Source organism: Arvicanthis niloticus, chromosome X (genome assembly GCF_011762505.2).
Source record: "Arvicanthis niloticus isolate mArvNil1 chromosome X, mArvNil1.pat.X, whole genome shotgun sequence".
Classification (NCBI taxonomy): Eukaryota; Metazoa; Chordata; class Mammalia; order Rodentia; family Muridae; genus Arvicanthis; species Arvicanthis niloticus.
The window spans coordinates 49,989,965-50,005,071 of NC_047679.1; the positions used below are offsets into that span (position 1 = coordinate 49,989,965).

At 37.1% G+C, this 15,107-nt stretch overlaps 1 protein-coding gene across 3 annotated transcripts in view; it reads left to right on the top strand.

The window, feature by feature from the left end:
- Zc3h12b (zinc finger CCCH-type containing 12B) overlaps nucleotides 1-15,107 on the top strand; it is a 170,138-nt gene that overhangs the window by 24,545 nt on the left and 130,486 nt on the right. For all 3 annotated transcript variants that reach the window (XM_076918464.1, XM_076918463.1, XM_034485642.2), the window contains exon 3: nucleotides 9,908-9,982. The gene's annotated coding sequence lies outside the window, so the exon portion shown is untranslated. The remainder of the gene's footprint in view (nucleotides 1-9,907; nucleotides 9,983-15,107) is intronic.

Genomic DNA, 15,107 nt, shown 5'->3' on the forward strand with positions numbered 1-15,107 from the left:
ATTTGTACCTTACTTATTCTCCTGGAAAATGTTGATAATTAACACATAATCTCTTCATGATAGAGTTATAAGAAACAAATGAGCTAATGTATGTAATCTATTTAGAACAGCGTCTAGCACATCTACTGTCGGGATCAGTGAGACATGCAGCCCTACAGTGACAGCTAAAGCAGCCTGAGTAGTTCTTTTTAGAAACCTTTATTCAGCCTAAATTCTTGATATACACTACAGAAAAGAAATTCATGAGATATAAGTTATATGTATGATTTCAGAACTGACCACTTGGTATTAGATAACTAATTGTAGGACTTTCCCTGGGGAAAACTATTTCTCTGACTCTTAGTATTTCTTATTTGCTTGTAGTTCTTTGTGTAGTACTGGGGTCCAGTATGACATTCCCCTTCCATATTATCATGTCAGTTGTTGTTACTCTTATCCAGGTATTGTTTAGGCAGCATTACTGTTACAGTATTATAGGTGTGACTTCCTTCTTCTTTCTAGAAGATGCAGTCTTACATCACGCATCCTGTTCCAAGTAACATTAAAAGCTGAACAGATTGTATTTACATGTGTAGGAATACATACACATGTATTTCTGGTGCGTGTGTGTGTGTGTGTGTGTGTGTGTGCATGTGTAACAACAATTAAAGAAAAAGACCAGAGGCCATGTATTCAAGATAAAGAACAAGTAGTATAGGAAGAGTTGGAGGGAGGAAAGGTAGAGGGGAAATTATGTAATTATATTTTAATTTCAAAAATATGAGAGAATAATATATACAAATTAAAAAAGAATTTTGGAAGAATCAGTATGAAGAAAAAATGGAGTAAAGAAAAGCTTTCAATAAGTGCAAGTATTAAGAGCAGGAGGAGGGGGGATAGGATAGGGGCTTCCTTGGTGGGAGGGAAATGGGGAAAGGGGATTACATCTGAAATGTAAATAAAATATCCAATAAAAAATTAAGAAAACTACATGTATTAAGAAAGGGAAAGAGTTGTATAAAGAAAATAATTGTCTAGAGGAAGCAAGAGAGACTTATATTTAAGTGTCTAATTAAAATTAATATATTTATTTACATTAAACACTGCACCCTTCAGGTTCTGCTCTCACAGAAACCCTCCTCCATTCCCCACTTCCCTTCTCCTTTAAGAAGGTGAGCTCCCTGGTATCCCCAAGTGCATCAAGTCTCTGCCAGGGTAGGCACATTCTTTCTCACTGAAGCCAGTCAAGGCAGCCCTGTTGGGGAACACATACCACAGCCAGGCTACAGCTTTAGGGAGAGCCTTCACTGCAATTGTTTTGGGGGCCCACGTGGAGACTGAGCTGCATATCTGCTACATATATGCCACCTTTAATCCTTCTCCAGAGTCTAACATATGAGTCTCCGACCTCTGTGCAATGTTTGGCTGTGGGTCTCTGCATCTGTTTCAGTCAGCTGCTGGGAAGATCCTCTCAGAGGACAGTTATACTAGGCTCCTGTCTGAAAGCATATCATTAATAATGTCAGGGATTGGTGTTTGCCCATTGGATGAGTTTCAAGTTGGGCCAGTTATTGGTTGGCCTTTCCTTCAGTCTCTGCTCCATCTTTGTCCCTCCATTTCCTTTAGACAGGACAAATTTTGGGTTGAAAGGTTTTTAGATGAGTTTGTGTCCTTATCCCTCTGATGGGGTTCCTACCTGGTCTTTGAGGTATATCAGGAGTGTTCTGTACTTTATGGTTAATAACTGCTTATCAGTGAGTACATACCATGCATGTCTTTTGGGACTGGGTTACCTCACTCAGGATAATATTTTCTAGTTCCATCCATTTGCCTGAAAAACTCATAATGTCCTTGTTCTTAATAGCTGAATAGTATTCCATTGTGTAATGAACTACATTTTCTGTATCCATTCTTCAGTTGATGGACATCTGGGTTGTTTCCACCTTCTGGTTATTACCAATAAAGCTGCTATGAACATAGTAGAGCACATGTCCTTATGGTATGGTGAAACATCTTTTGGGTATATGTTAGGGAGTGGTATACCTGAGTCTTCAGGTAGAACTATTTCCCATTTTCTGAGAAACCTCCAGACTGATTACCAGAGTGGTTTTACCAGCTTGCAATCCCACCAGCAATAGAGGAGTGTTCCCAATTTTCCACATTCTTGCCAGCATGTGCTGTTGCTTGAGTTTTTTAGAATCCTAGCCATTCTGATTGTGTTGTTTTGATTTCCATTTCCATAATGACTAAGGATGTTGAGCATTTCTTTAAGTGTTTCTTGGCCATTTGAGATTCCTCTGTTGCGAATTCTTTGTTTAACTCTGAACCCCATTTTTAATTGGGTCTAACTTGAGTCTTTTATAAATTTTGGATATTAGCCCTCTGTTGGATATAAGGTTAGCAACAATTTTTTCCCAATCTGTAGGCTGCCATTTTGTCCTATTGACAGTGTCCTTTGTCTTGCAGAAGCTTTTCAGTTTCATGAGGTCCCATTTATGAATTGTTGATCTTAGAGCCTGATCCATTTCAGAATGTTGTCTCCTGTACCAATGCATTCAAGGCTATTCCCCACTTTTTCTTCTGTGAGATTCAGTGTATCTGGTTTTATATTGATGTCCTTAATCCACTTAGACTTGAGTTTTGTGCAGTTTTATTTGCATTCTTCTACATGTAGACATCAGGTTAGACCAGCACCATTTGTTGAAGATATTTTCTTTTTTCCATTGTATGGTTTGGGCTTCTTTATCAAAAATCAAGTGTGCATAGGTGTGTGGGTTTATTTCTGGGTCTTTGATTGAATTCCATTGATCAACGTGTCTGTTTTAGTACCAATACCATGCAGTTTTTATCACTATTACTCTGTAGTACAGCCTGAGGTCCAGAATGGTGATTCCTTCAGAAGTTCTTTTATTGTTTGGCTATCCTGGGTTTTGTGTTTTTCATAAGAAGTTGAGAATTGCTCTTTCAAGGTCAATATAAAAACTATGTTGGAATTTTGCTGAGGGTTGCATTGCTTTTGGTAAGATGGCCATTTTCACCTATGTTTATCCTATTGATCCATGGGCATTGGAGGTCTTTTCATTTTCTGATATCTTTCTCAATTTTTTTCTTGTGGAGCTTGAAATTCTTGTCATATAGGTCTTTCAGTTTCTTGGTTAGAGTTATACCAAGATATTTTATATTCTTTGTGGCTATTGTGAAAGGTATTGTTTCCCTAATTACTTTTTCTGCTCATTTATCATTTGTATAAAGGAAGGCTACTGATTTCTTTGAGTTAATTTTGTATCCAGCCATGTTGCTGAAGGTGTTTATTAGCTGTAGGGGTTCTCTGGTAGAATTTTTGCGGTCTCTTATGGTGATAGTATCATATTTATAAAAAGTGACACTTTGTCTTTTTCCTTTACAATTTGTATTTCCTTGGTATCTTTTAGTTTTTTTATTGCTCTATCTAGAGCCGTAAGTACCATATTGACTAGATTGGGAGAAAGTGGGCATTCTGGTCTTGTCTCTGATTTTAGTGGAATTGCTTCAAGTTTTTCTCCATTTAATTTGATGTTGACCATTGGCTTGCTGTATAATGCTTTTATTATGTTTAGGTAGGTGCCTTGAATCCCTGATCTCTCCAAGACTTTTAACATGAAGGGGTATTAGATTTTGTCAGAGGTTTCTTTTTAGCTTCTAATGTGATGATCATGTGATTTTTCCTTTAAGTTTGTTTATATAGTAGACTTTGTTGATAAATTTTCATATATTGAACCACCCCTACATCCCTGGGATGAAGCCTACTTGATCATGGTGATCAAGTTTTTGATATGTTCCTGGATTCGGTTTGTGAAAATTTTATTGAGTATTTTTGTGTCAATGTTCATAAGTGAAATTGGTCTCAAGTTCTCTTTCTTTGTTGAGTCTTTTTGTGGTTTAGGTATTGGGGTGATTGTGGCCTCATAGAATTCATTAGTTAGTGTTCCATATGCTTCTATTTTGTGGAATAATTTGATATTTGCTCTTTTTTGAAAGTCTGGTAAGACTCTGAGACAGTTTTAATGACTGCTTCTATTTCCTTAGGGGCTATGGGACTGTTTATTAGTTTACCTGGTATTGACTTAACTTTGGTAAGTGTTATCTGTCTTGAAAGTCATTCATTTGGTTTAGATTTTCCAGTTTTGTAGAGTATAGGCTTTTGAAGTATGACCTAATAATTTTTTAAATTTCCTCAGTTTCTGTTGTTATGTCTCCTTTTGCATTTCTGATTTTGTTAATTTGAATACTGTCTGTGTACCCTTTAGTGTCTTAATAAATACCTATGTACATGATTTTTATGGCTGTTGAAGTTACATTGTTTAAAATGTTTTAAATTAATTTTTAGCATACTTTTCTCTACTCTCTGTCCATACTAGACTGATTAAATGGTTTTAAATTTATCAAATTTTCATACCTAGAATCTACACATATTATATGGTACTGGAAAGAAAACTCTGAAAATGTTGTTCAGTTATGGATCATGAGATATGATGACCTGGATTATTTTGATATTACCACAAATGTCATTATATGAGTGAGACAGATGACACTGGGCCTGAAAAGAAGACAATGTAACTGTTACTGGAGCTTTTAGAGTGAAAGGTTGACCCTAACAGCTCCAACAAGCAAGACTCAGTCTTCCTTCCACTCATCCATTTAAACAAGACAAGTAATAGGAAAAGTAGAGAAAGAAAGTTTAGTCAAGGTGGTTATATTGGGAAGAGGAACAAATAAAGGAGTTCAGTGAACCTCAAATCAGTCTTCAGGGTATTAGAATGAGGTTTTACTTAGGGGTAAAATGTATGCATGTTTAGACAGTCGTGGTCAAAATGCGGCCCCTTTCAATTACTGACCTTTGGTCTCCAGTGTCTTGCAAAGTACTTTAGTAAGTTGTCAGAATTTCATCTTATCTCCTCCTGGGAGTCAAGTGACTTCTCTTGCTGTCACCAGAGTTTCCCTTTTCCTAGCATGAACTTATTGAGGAAATTTTCATTCACCGAAGTCCATTGTTTCAGTAGCCTGATACCCAAAATGAGGAGCAAAAGTATCTCTCTTTAGAGTATCTTCTCTCTTACTGGCTAAATGATGGCTAAATGATTAAACTGGTTAAATGATGACGTAAACATTACACTGATGGCTTTGAAAGTGAATAAGAGGCTACAAGGTAAGAAATGCAGCTTCAAACTTTGAAACTGTGGAGCAAATATGACCCTGCTGATACATTGATTTTTTTCCTAAGTGAAATTGATTTTTTAGCTTCTAACTTCCACAGAAGTAAGAGAATATTTGTTATTTTAAGCCACCAACTCTGTGGTAACTTATTTTAGAAGCTACAGGAAAATAATATGTAGCAGATTGTTACTGGAGTTAGGATCAGAGCATGTACTTAACAAGTCAAAGATCTGTCCTTGATAGTCCAGTTAACAAAGCCAAATTAACAATGGGGAGGGGAAAAGGGAAGGTGTACTGGCTGATTTTGTGTGTCAACTTGACACAAGCTGGAGTTATCACAGAGGAAGGAGTCTCCCTTGAGGAAATGCCTCCATGATATCCATCTGTAAGGCATTTTCTCAATTAGTGATCAAAGGGGGAGGGCCCCATCCCTGGGCTGGTAGTCCTGGGTTCTATAAGAAAGCAAGCTGAGCAAGCCAGGGAAAGCAAGCTGTAAGTAACATCCATCCATGACCTCTGCATCAGTTCTTGCTTCCTGACCTGCTTGAGTTCCTGTCCTGACTTCCTGTGGTGATGAACAGCAATGTGGAAGCTGTATGAATTCTTCCCCCCACCCCCACCCCATGCTTCTTGGTCATTATGTTTCTGCAGAAATGGAAACCCTGGACTAAGACAGAAGGGGAAGGGGAAAAGGAAGGGTGAGGAAGAGAGGGAGAGAGAGAGGGAGAAGGGAGGGAGGGAGGGAGGAAGAAAGAGAGAGATAGAGTTAGAGAGACAGAGATTGATTGATTGTTCATTCTGCAGGCTATACTGAGAAAAGGGACAGAGGTCCACTGATACCTACAAGTCTGTCTTCAGGACCCCAACATGAGTGTAAAGCTTAAATAGAAGGTGAGATAAATGCATAAGTAAATAGTCCCCCTAAGGTGTGGATCTCCTAACCACCACTGTCTCAGCTCCAATGTCCTACTAGGTCAGTCTGTCCTTCAATGCCATCTGACTAGTTGTAAATCTTCCATCCTCTGTTAGCCTTTTTCTCTTCTTGTCATGAGAATCCTAAGGAAACTGTAATTTCTTAGGTTCATTGTTTCAATAATTTGATGGTCAGAGCCAGGAGTCTTTCTTTAGAATATCCTTTCTCATTTCTGCCTGGCAGGCAGGAACATAATTATCTTTCATCTTGCTAACTTTAGCCATTATTATACCCTGTCAAAATTATAGAGGAAAAATGGAATAACATTGATTTAGGAAATGTAAAATACAGTTGTATCTTTGTTTGCATTCTATTGCTGTGATAAAGACCATGACTGAAAATAACTTGGGTAGAAAGGGCTCATTTTGTCTTACAGTTTACATTTCGTCATTTAGGGAAGTCAGGGGAGAAATCTGGAGACAGGAACTGAAGCAGAGACAATGGAAGAATACTTCTTGCTGGCTTGTTTTTCATGGATTGACCAGCCTGCTTTTCCATAAAAGCCAGAGGTACCATCACCTACAGTGGGTTGTGGCCTCCCATATTAGTCCTTTGTCAATAAAAGGTCTCCCACATATTTGCTCATGTCAGGGCAACAAAAAACTTAACTGTTAGAAGTTGAGAGGCCATGTAAATCAGATTCAGCAGGTAGAACCTTAAAGTGAGACTGCAGATATAATCATCTTGAGTTTGTATCAACTTTGGAAAAACTATTCACTTTTGCTGTGCAATAGATTTATGAAGTATAGTAGACTTTTCCCCCAAAACTACGTGAAGTTTGAGGTTATACCTTACATATGGAAAGTCACTGAGATGCTCCTATTTAACTGTTGCTAACATCGAGTAGTCGAGACTTTTTGTCAACAATTTATTATGGGGATTTTGTATAATCCTCAAGGACGAGATATTGTAGAAGAGGCCCATGGAACTTTAAAAGATTGATGAGACATACTTATGCTGAGACAAAGAATGATGCCGACCTGTGAGCTTGCTGAGTGCCCTGACAAGGGAGACTGTGGAGCTGTATTGAACATATGTTCCTGACCCACTTTTGCTTGACTATATCCCAGATGGGACAAGCTGCCTTGACTCAAGTTTTTAGACCTTGTGGGATAGAGAATGAAAAGAGAAATTATGTCTCTTGTATTCTTCTTAAAGGTGCTATTAGGACTCAATCATGTACTGGTCTAGAAATCAATCCAATATTGGAAATAACAGTCTACTTTTGGAAGACTGGTTCTGGACTTTGTCAGAGACATATTTGGAAGCTAGCTGTAGCTTGCTATGATGTTACAATAGCAAGAGATAAAGTTGGGACAGGATCTGGATTTCAAACAAGGGTTTGTGCATGTTTTAAGGCTCTTTTAGTTGTCAAGCTAAAATTGGTTTTGTCTCTTCTACAGTATTTATTGTAAGTTGCATTGACTGTATAATTTCCAATTATGTTAGTGTGTTGAAACCTGGCATGTCTGTTACGGGGGTCTATCAACCAGCTTTTGTCTCACTGCCCTGAGTATTAGAAAATCTTGCTTCTCTGAAAAAAAAAAAAGCTTGAAAGTGCTGAAAGAAGTGAGTTAGGCTTTAAATAGAAGCAAGAGGGTAGCAGGCTTGATTATTGCTGGTATAACAGCTTCAATTCCATTAATTGCTAGCACCACTGCTTCTGCAATAGCACTGACACAAGGAGTTAAGACAACTATTTTTGTTAACCATCTAGCAAAAAAAAATGTTACTAATGTATTGAGTATACAAAGGGATTTATATAGATATCTAGAACAACGAATGGTGCTCTATAACCCATTCAGATTTTCTGAAGGAGGTTCAGGGTTCAAGAGTTAAGAGCCATCCCAAGTGTCATGACAAATATCATTGGAGTAGTGTTACTTTTGAAATTCACAATGATTGTCATTATAATTAGAAAAAGTTTAAAGACACCTGTAGGATATTTGGCATAATCCTAACACCTCTCTGAGTGTGTAAACTTTGTATAGTGAGATTATGAATTTAAAGAATGCTGACCTGTTGAGCTTTGATGCTGAAGATAATGCCAATAAAATTATCCATGGCCTGAGGTCAGTATTTCCATTTTGGTCAAACCTCACAAATGGCATATATAGCTTGATCAGGCTAGCCCTTCTTGTCCTGGGAATACTTTTATTCCTGCCCATCATGTTAAAGCTTGTCTTTAACAACATCAGCATGTTGCCAGCCAAAGTACATGGCTTGAACCTGAAAATGGACCCCCAGACAGAGTTATTAAATTAACAGGCTGGCAAGCCAAGGACTGATAAGATTCTGCACAGAGCCTTACCAACCTAAGACAGAAGTGCATTGCTTTTGGTAATGCATATTCCATGATGGATAAGGAAGGCTTTCTTGTCAGAATGACCTAAGACAGGGTCAGTCTTGTTAATGAAATAAAAAAGGGGGAGAGGTGGAGAGCCTTTGGGGCTGCTTAGCAAGAAGCTGACATGGGCCAAGGACAAGGAAATGGGCTTTTGACAGGAATATGACATTGGCCAAGGACAAGGAAGTAGGCTTCAAGCAGGAATCTGACATTAGACTAGAACAAAGAAGTAATTTCAGGTAGGAAGCTAAATCGTCGGCTACAACAAAGAAGTAATTTCAGGCAGGAATCTAAATATTAGGCTAGAACAAAAAAGTAATTCCAGACAGGAATCTAAATTTTAGGGTAGAACAAGGAAGTAGGCTTTAGACATGAAAATGACCTTGGGCTAGGATAGGGAAGTAGACTCAGATACTTGGGTCATCCTGATGAGCCTTTAGAGACAGTGATCACTGGAGTGTTCATGTAATTGTGTTTAATGCCTTGCTTTTTCTTTGACTATTTGTGTTTATTGTATTGCTTGTTCCTTTTCTATTTGCATCTATTGTATTGCTAGACCCTCAAACTAGAACTGACCTTAATACATGCATGTAATCAAAATGATATAAAAGCATAAAGGAAGAGGGGGTATAGGATAGGAGGTCCTAGGGAGGGGAATTGGGAAATGTTTATGACATCTGTATTATAAATAAATAAAATATTCAATAAAAAATAACTGTTGCTAACAAGCAAAAGAAACTTGTCCTAAGTATTGCCATTTTGTTTTTAGATTCCATTTAATCATAGGGGAAAACTAAGTTCAAGGTTCCAGACCCCTAAAGGAGCTGGGGACTTCCCAATAGCTGAACAGAGTCTGTTATTCATCTTCTGTTCCATAACCTAATGACTGTTGCTAAACACAGTTCCTATTATTCATCCTTTGTTCCTCCAAATATAATAACTGTTTCTAACTACAAAAGAACAAATGGATTTGATTGTATGGACTCTAAAACCTACATTCTGTATCAGTTGACATATATCAACCACATAAGGAAAGCCCTTATCCCTAAATCCTGATTGGTGGGGAAATGTAATTACAACTTGGCACATATGTTTGAGGTTTTTAAGCTTAAATATTATGTAATATTCTGGCTCATGGTTCCAGTTCAGGTCCTGAGTTTGTTCTGCAGCCCTGATCTACCAGTAGCAGCTTGATTAAAATAAAATTTGTCATCCTAATTGACCTGGTGTTTGAATTGTACTGGATCCAAATGGACCCCATAACACAAAAATTTGGTTTCCAGGTGTTTATGCTGTTTTTGGAAGGTTGGGGGAACTTTAGGGCATAACATTGCTAGAAATGGGTTCCTTGGATTGCAACTTGAGGTTTTATGGCCTGATCATGCTTCTTATCTGCTTTCTGCTTCTGACTTCAGATGCAACGTGACCAAATGTCTCGCAATCCTGCTGCCATAGATTCACTGCCATGATGGACTGTATCCATTCAAACTGTAAGCAAAGATAAACTCTCTCTTATAAGATATTTTGTCATAGAGATAAGAAAAGTAATTAATATATATCCTGAGTTCCCTTTCCTCCCTCTCTTTCTCCCTGCCTCTCTCCCCCCCTCCCTTCCTTTTTCCCTTCCTTCCTTTCCAGACTGACCTGAAATTTATGACCTAGTTCAAGATGATCTTAAACTTGACTCCGTGTGCTGGAATTACAGTCATATGAATGTTGTTTTTTGTATGTGACCCAGATGAGGAAGGCTTTCTAGCCTTTCGCTAGAACTGATTACCTTACATGGATAGTTGGTTTTCAAAACATCTGAAGTCTACAGAATTGACATTACAATCATTTCTGTATTAATGTTCATTTTGATTAGAGACCTGTCTGCTCCTGACAGCTTCCTGTCTTGGATTCTAAGAAGAAATTAAGCATCTTTGGAGTTACTCCAGTTGTGGTGAGACAGCCACTAGGCAAGAATTGACTCTTTTCATCTACAGACAAATCACTGTCCAGAAATTACACACTTGCAGAATAGTTGACTGATTATATCTGGCAAGACAGAGTAATCAGCCCTTAATAATTCTGCATCACTGGGTCTGTCAGATGATCCTGGGCCAGAATGCTGAAGATTGGATGCTCCAACGTTCTGTAGTATAGGGACTGTCCAGGTGTTCAACAGTCTCTATAAATTGGCTAAGTTTTAGAAGCTATGCTTTGTGCTTCCCATAATTTCAGTTAACTCAGTCATTCTGGATTTCTGACAGGGTTGAAGACTTATAGTCTCATAGCCAATCCAGGCTATTTACTTTGAGAGAAAAGATCTGAGTGGATGGTTTTCAGCTGACATTCATTCTAAAGCCAAGAAAAAAGCCAGGTTCAGAACTAAGTCTTTTAGTTAGGAGAGATGACAGAGGTTCTGGTTAGTCAACAAAATGATGGACTGGGTATTAGGTCAATCTTGTTTGTACCTTACTGACACAAATTGGTATAGTTATGCTCTAGTTATATTTTTTAAGAAAAGTTTTATTTTAACAGGAGGGGTGATATGTAGGAGGAGCTAAGGTGGGAGGAGTAAGGAGAAGAAGAGGAGGAGTAAGAAGAGGAGGAGGAGAAGGAAAAGAGGAGCTAGGTGATGGGGGGGAGGGAGAAATGGAGGTGGATGTTCGTGTGTCTCTGCCCGTTAATGATAGTTGATATATCTAGGTTAGGTATTGGGCTACACTTCTGATTGTATGGTCATCTTGTTATTGAGCATTACCAAGCTTATAAAGCCTTGATTAACATTTTAAAAAATGTATAAAAGCAAAAAGGAGAAGGGGGGATGGAATATGGGGTTCTAGGGAGGGGAAATGGGGAAAAGTGATGGCATCTGAAATGTAAATGAAATATCCAATAAAAAATTTTTAAAAAGAAAAAAAAAACTTAATTCAGGAAGGAAAACAATAAATCAGCAATATGACATAATTAAAAAAGAAAATTTGTTCCCATTAGCCATAACTACATAGCTTCTTGATGAAATCATTCAGTAATATTTAATGAAGCTTGTATTTTTAGGTTATGCAATGGAATGGGAAGATCTGCATAACTCAGTGAGTTAATACATCAAAACAAAATGTCGCAGAATTATGCATGTGTAAAATTGGTATTCAAAGTGGAAGACAGGACTTCAGGTTTCTGTCTTGGCATGTAATTAGCGTAGGATTCATAATTCCATTCTAAACAATTAACCAAACTGAAAAACAGCAATCTTTTTTAAATGTAACAGAAAACTGACATGCTGTTGAAAACCACTGAGCCTTTAAATTGAATTAATGCGGCAAATACAGAGAAGCACATCTTAGCAGGTAAGAGACTTTCAAGCAGAACATTTGTAGAATACATGTCCTTATGAGGAAAATCTGAACCATGTGTCTGTAATGAAGATCAGAAGTGGACAAGATAAGAGCTTAATCTTGAGTATATGTTAGTAGAAACTTCCAGAAGTAGAAAGCAAAAGGACAACAAGACAAAGCAAAAATAAAATAAAAACAAAGAGTCTCCAAGCCTGAAAACTTTGTAATGTAGAATGAAAATCCAAGAACCTTGGGGCAACTAAAAATGTGTAATGTATGCCACGTGTGAGTGTTAAGGGTGAAAATAAGGACCAAAAAATATTTGAAGCAAAAATGACTAAGAATTTATTCAAGTTAATATCAGATACCAAATCATAGATGTGGGGAGCTCACCTAATGTCCAAACAGATGGTAGAACACCAGATGAACCAAATCAAACCAAACAAAATTAAGGCAAGGTGTATCATACAAACCACAGAAAACTGAAGGTAGGGAAACAATATTAAAAGAAGTCAGAGGAAAAATAGACCTTACTTAAAATATAAGACTTATATTTTACCTCTCAGAAAGAATGAAAGCAAAAAGAAAGTATAAGATACTTTAGAATTTGAGGGGCATAAACCATATCAAACTAGAATCCTGAGCCCTAAAAGTTATTCTTTAAATGTAAAGGAGACAAGAAGAAATTAAGGAGGTTTATTACTAGTGGTCCTGACCTGCTAGAAATAATAGAAGTTTCTTTAGAGAACTGGACAATTAACTAAATAAAGGCAAGATAACTATACCAAGAAACTACAAATGTCACAGCTCTAGATAACTAGACCTATGTGCAAAATCATGAACAACCAAGACATGTCTCCTGAGAAGCCAGCAACCCTACTGCAATATGCCCTGAGAAAAGCAATTTCACTGAAGCACAAGTTGAGAACTTCAAAACAGCAATTATGAATATTTTCAAGCACTTTAAAGAGGATATAAATTAATGCCTCATTTAAGACCATGAAAAAACAAACTAATTAAATAAGGAAAACAACTTTAAGATTTGAAAGTGGAATTAAAAAAGAAATAGAATTTAGGCTGGTAGGTGGCATACACCTTTAATCCAGGACTTGGGAGTCATGGGCAGGCAGATTTTTATGAATTTGAGGCCAGCCTGGTCTACAAAGTGAATTCCAGGACAGCCAATGGCACACAGAGAAAACATTTCTCAAACAAAATGAAACAACAAAAATAACAATAGAAAATTTAAAAACTAAAAATAGAATTCCTAAGATAAGCCAAATTGAAATAAACTCAAAATGAGAAACTTAGGAAATCAAACAAAAAACTCTTATGTAAGCCTCACCAACAGATTAAAAGACACAGAAGAGAGAATTTCAGGTCCTGAACATAAAATAGAAGAAATGTATAACTCAACCAAAGAAAATGTTATATCTTTAAAAATTAGGAACAGACTATTCAGGAAATCTGGGACATTATGGATAGACAAAAACAAACAAAACAAACCTACAAATAACATGAGAAGAGGGAGAAGAAGAAGGAGAGAAGGAGAGAAGAAGGAGAGGAGAGAAGAAGCAGAGAAGGAGAGAAGGAGAGAAAAGGAGAAGGAGAAGGAAGGAGAAGGAGGAGAAGGAGAAGGAGAAGGAGAAGAAGAAGAAATAAGTCAAAGGCACAGAACAAATATTATTATTATTTTTAAATTTAATTTTGGGATTATAATATAATTGGTGCATTTCTCCCTTTCCTTTTCTTCTTCCAAACCATGCTACCAAACTAACCCACCAAGTAAAACCCTCAGTGCTAGGAATGAGTTACATCTTGCTGAGTTTTGGCCAAAGGGTTCCTAGAGAAAAGGAAACACTCATCCATCACTGGTGAGAATGTAAACTTGTACAGTTACTATGCAAATCATTGTGGAGAATCCTCAAACTGTAAGAAGTAGATCTACCAAAAAATGTATCTATTCAGTGCTTGGGTATATTAAATGAGGAGGGTTGGGCAAGTAGGGTTAAGTGAGGGATGTGGCAAGAAACAATTAATACTAAAGGCCTTTTGAAAAACCATATGGGAACATACTTTAGAAGCGTTTTAAATAGATACATATATGACTGTAACTTAAATGTAGTTAACCGTATAATGGGGGATACTTGCTCCAAATATCCATTTAATTCTACCAAGTAAAATCCTCAGTGCTTGGAATGAGTTACACCTTGCTAAATTTTTGGTCAAAGGGTTCCTAGAGAACCTTCCAGATATTATAGGCTATTATCTTATGGTAAAACCCTATTGTTGATGCTAACATTTATGTCATTGAACATAGAGACGTTCAGCTGGTACCTAACTAGAAGTTTCACTCCTACTGACTAGAGTTTATGGTACTTGAAGGTATTATGGATGCTACCAGAAGAGAATGGTAATCATCAAAATCTCCCAGCTCTAAAACTTGTGACCTACACTAGTGACCTGCCCACAAGATATATTGTTGTAATAGTGACACAAATGTTATGGGAGTAATGAACTGGTTTTTAAAAATTTGAATTTAAGGCTTATTCCATGAGATAGAATCCATATCTGACACTGGTAAAGTAGCCAAGAACCTGGGACCAGTTAAGCCACAGGCCTTGGGGAAAACCTGCTACTGATATTTTGCTATAGGATCATAGCAACAAAATAACTCCTTATGACATAATTTCTGTATGTGTAAGTACAGCACTAAAACCTCAATATAGAGAAGGTTCTTCTTGTAATAGATGATAATTTGTTTCCTTTCTTTATTTTTATTGGATATTTTATTTATATTTCAGATGTCATCCTCTTTCTCCATTCCCCTCCCTAGAACCCTCTATTCTATCCCCCTCCTCCTTTTTGCTTTTGGACTATTTGAATTACATGCAAGTATTCAGATCAGTTCTAGGTTGAGGGACTAGCAATACAATAGATACAAATAGTCAAGGAACAAGCAATACAACAAACACAAATAGTCAAAGAATAAGCAAGACAAAAACAGAATTCTGTGAACACTCCCATGATCACTGTTTCCAAGGGCTTATCAGGACAACCAAAATATCTGAGTCCACTTCCTTGTCATAGTCCAAAGTCATTTTCATCTCTGAAGCAAACTTCTTTGTTCTAGCCTAAAATTTAGATTCCTGGCTGAAATTCCTTCTTTGTTCTAGCTTAATATTTAGATTCTTGCCTGAAATTACTTCTTTGTTCTGGCCTAAGATTTAGATTCCTGCCCGAAATTACTTCTTTATTCTAGCCTAATGTCAGATTCCTGCCTGAAGCCTACTTT